Below are 4506 nucleotides of genomic sequence, written 5' to 3'. Positions count from 1 at the left end.
TAAGAAAACCCCAGACTTGGGTCCTTTTGAGAGCCATTGCTGATTATGCTGTTAACATACTTTGAACACCACAGAACAAGGCAAATTATAAAGAAGCACAGAGTGTTAGTTTCCTCAGCTCCTGACTCCTCTTTAAATGTACTGTTGATTGTAGTAAAGAAAAAAAAGTAGCATTGATTGTTGTAGTGCCCCCTTCTAGAAGTTCACTGTGAGGAAGTTCCCCCAGTGCCAGAGTCGAGTCAAAATCTGTCCTCCAAATAGGTCCCCTTCTTCCTCAGAGGTAACTGAAAACCCTCTTGCTTCAGTGATTGACCTCACCCAGGTCCAGCCCTTTTCCCACCTCACTTTGCCAGTATTTGACCCTCTGGCCAAAGGAGTTAACATAATTATTCATCATTACTATTATTTTAAAGGACTTAGACTTGGCAGGGAGTAGGATATATGTCTATGGCCTTCATTGCTTTCAGAACAACTCCACAATGTCAGCAGCATGAGCTGCTATGTAACTGGGTATGTATGTCACTACGCTATGTAACATGTAAAGAGGAGGGAAATTTCTGGCCCCAGGGCACAAAGTCAGGAAAAAGCAGAACCAGGATGCAAACTGAGGCCTCTACTCCCCAAACCACAGGTTGAAAGATCAGAGTTGTGTGGTGTTACAGGCGATCTGCCAAGGTGCCCTAAGGCAGGCAGCTTTCCTGTTGGTGAAACCAGGTGAGGGGCGGTGGGGGATCAACCTGTGGAGATATGTTTGTCTCTCTGCTCCCCTTTGGCCCACTGCCCTTACTCTTTTTTTTTCTATCCAAAATATCAAGTCTGTGTGCCAGATGGACACGCTCTTCCTCTCCGCTCACCATCTGCCTGGACCACTGCCAGGTAAAGAGCTGGTGTCTGTCCAGTAGAGATGCTGCCACAATAATTGCGGGAAGCCTGACATGTCACACCTACCTTGAGAAAAAGGTGGGGCTGAGGGGGGGGGGGGGAAGTGCTGTAAAGACACCTACAGGAAGCTGCAAAGGAGGACCTGAGCTAACACACTGCTGATCACCTACAGCTCTAGGTGCTGGGATGCTCCTTGAGGGACCACACTGGACAAAATTCCACCTGCAGAATCCCAATCTATGTTTCCACCAGGCCCACAGGCATAGTCAAGTCTAAGAAATGTTACTGGGCACTTGGCCCCAGCAGGCAGAGACAGGAAGTCTGGTTAGATGGGGAGGTCAAGCATGAATAGGAATAGCCCAGTCCTCCCCTTCTTCTTTGCTCTCCTCATCCTCCATACAGTTGGGAGGTGAGAAGTTCAGTCAGCCGCCAGCTTTCCTCAGAAGTCCTCCTGCAAGGCCACGAAGATGAGCCAGAATCTGCCTCTCTGTAGACTTTCTCATCCTCCAGAGCACCCCCAGGGGGTAAAACCTGCATCTGGGCCCAGGTTAAGTCCCCGATCACCTCCTCTTTACAGGCTGGGGGAGGGGGGTTGAGGGGAGTCCATGGAAGGGACTGGGGAGCAGGGGTGGAGGAGGTACACCAAACCCTCTCTGGATTTCTCCTGATAAACTGGGCAGTTTTCACTCCAGGAACTTCTCTTGACTCTCAAAAGGTATCATTATATGGTCAGCTTTGGAAAAAAAAAAAAGCATTCCACCTGACTCTACCAGATCGTGGACCTCATCTCTGAGACTCTATTCCTGGTCACTATCTAGTCCCTGACTGCACTGTAGTGTCATAACAAGATCTGTAATTGATCCTTTTCTCCATTTATGCCCCCAGGCCTCCTAAAACTCTTAGAACTTACTGTATCTCTATAAGTCACAAGATGAGTGGACTTGAGATAGTGTCTGGATGGGACTAGACTCCAGAACATGGCAGGAGGTGATTAGAGGGTTAGAACTATCAACCCCAGTCCCTCTGGGGAGAGGAGAGGGTACTGACATGGAGTTCAGGCATCAGTGGTCAAAGATTCAATCAAATTGCCTGCACCCAACTCTCAATTAAAACCCAAATAAACATTGGGTTCAGAGAGCTTCAGGGGAGATGAACACACAAAGGGCTAGAGGAGGGGAGAGTCCTGAGAGGGTCTGGAGTCTCGGCATCCTCTACTCCCCATTTACCCTGAGCTTTTCCACTTCCCTGTCCCCGAGTTTTATGCTTTACACACCTAACTCCCCATTTACCCTATGCTTCTCCTCCATTGGGCTTCCCTGGTGGCACAGATGGTAAAGTATCTGCCTGCAATGCAGGAGACCCAAGTTCCATCCTTGAGTTGGGGAGATCCCTGGAGAAGGGAATGGCTACCCACTCCAGTATTCTTGCCTGGAGAATTACATGGACGGAGGAGCGTGGAGGGCTACAGTCCACGGGGTTGCAAAGAATCAGACATGACTGAGCAACTAACACCTTTTCTCCTCCATTTTGCTGTCCCTGATTTTATGCTTTATAATAACTGGGGACCATAAATAAAGGGCTTTCCTGAGTTCTGGGAGTAGTTCTAATATGTTATTGAACATGTGAGGTGCATCATGGAACCTCTGAATTTATAGCCAGTTGTCACACATGTAAGTAACCACAAGACTTGTGATCAATACTTGAAAGTATGGGCAGTCCTCAAGGACCAAGCTCTCCCTTGTGAGATCTGGGTCACCTCTGTGGATTTAGTGTCTGAAGTAAGTTGATTCCTGAATGCCCAATGGGCTTGGGGGAACTCGGTGCTATTGCCAGAGATCCCGCATGTTTGGAATCAGGGACAAATCTCAAACTGACTCTTCTCTACCATTTGTGTCTACCATGAGGATCAGGACGCTGGGACTAAGCACTCAGAACCCCTTCCCAGTTCTCTGCTTTTCAGAATTACTGGGAGAATCACATACTTGATTAAATGGATTGTGACTTATCCTGACCCTAACACTCAAATGTTTCGTGTCCTGGAGCAAGTCACCTGAAGTTTCCTCACCTGAACATGGGAACCAGGTTACAAGTGTTTTTTGAAAGGATTGCCAGTCATGAGTATCAAGAGTTTACATATTTGTGGTCAATGATGTCCACTTTCCACCAAAATTTTTTACTCCAAAAGACTTGTATACCTACATTTCCTCACCTCTCTAAAAAAATTTAATCTGTCAAATCATGATCTATTATGCAATTCATCACAACGTTGAGTGACAGCTGAGCTTTTGCCCTCCACATGAAAGTAGATGGAGAACAGGAAATTTCTCATATAATTCACAGTGTCAATATTCCATTATTCCAGCACCCAAGATGTAACCAAAGTGAACACCCTGGTGGCTCTTCTTTCATGCATTTCTCTAGTACAGCATAATGCCTCCTCACTCTCTTTTAACTCTTTATTTTGTATTGAAGTATAGACTATCAGTTCAGTCCAGTCACTCAGTCACATCCAACTCTTTGCAACCCCATGGACTGCAGCACGCCAGGCCTCCCTGTCTATCACCAACTCCCAGAATTTACTCAAACTCATGTCCATTGAGTCGGTGATGCCATCCAACCATCTCATCCTCTGTTGTCCCCTTCTCCTCCTGCCTTCAATCTTTCCCAGCATCAGAGTCTTTTCAAATAAGTCAGTTCTTCGCATTAGGTAGCCAAAGTATTGGAGTTTCAGCTTCAACATCAGTCCTTTCAATGAACACCCAGGACTGATTTCCTTTAGGATTGACTGGTTGGATCTCCTTGCAGTCCAAGGGACTCTCAAGAGTCTTCTCCAACACCACAGTTCAAAAGCATCAATTCTTCAGTGCTCAGCTTTCTTCACAGTCCAACTCTCACATCCATACATGACTACTGGGAAAACCAAAGCCTTGACTAGATAGACCTTTGTTGGCAAAGCAATGTCTCTGCTTTTTAATATGCTGTCTAGGTTGGTCATAACTTTCCTTCCAAGAAGTGAGTGTCTTTTAATTTCATGGTTGTAGTCACCATCTGCCATGATTTTGGAGCCCCAAAAAATTAAGTCAGCCACTGTTTCCACTGTTTCCCCATCTATTTGCCATTAAGTGATGGGACCAGATATCATGATCTTAGTTGTGTGAATGTTGGAGTGAACTGATAGTCAATTAACAATATTGTGATAGTTTCAGGTGGACAGCAAAGGGACTCAGCCTTGCATATACATGAATTCATCTCTCCCAAATTCTCCTCTCATCTAGGCTGCCACTTAACACTGAGCAGCATTACATGTGCTATACAGTAGGTCCTTGTTGGTTATCCAGCTTCACGCTTTCTTTATTAATGGTGAGAAGTTTCAATCACACACATATCCAGAAAATAGTATTATAAACCCACAGACCATTGTACAGCTCCAATCATTATCAGCATAAGGAGACTATTCTTAATACGTGCCCTCTTTTTTTGTTCTTTTGGAGCTAGTCAGTGGCATTATGCCAATTAAAGATATTCAGGGGCGGTCCTAAGATGGCAGAGGAATAGGACGGGGAGACCACTTTCTCCCCCACAAATTCGTCAAAAGAACATTTAAGCTCTGAGTAAATTCCACAA

The sequence above is a fragment of the Bison bison genome, unplaced genomic scaffold (genome assembly GCF_000754665.1).
Source record: "Bison bison bison isolate TAMUID 2011002044 unplaced genomic scaffold, Bison_UMD1.0 scf7180017853184, whole genome shotgun sequence".
Lineage (NCBI taxonomy): Eukaryota > Metazoa > Chordata > Mammalia > Artiodactyla > Bovidae > Bison > Bison bison.
The sequence above is the reverse complement of the archived record's forward strand: the minus strand, read 5'-3'. Positions refer to the sequence as shown.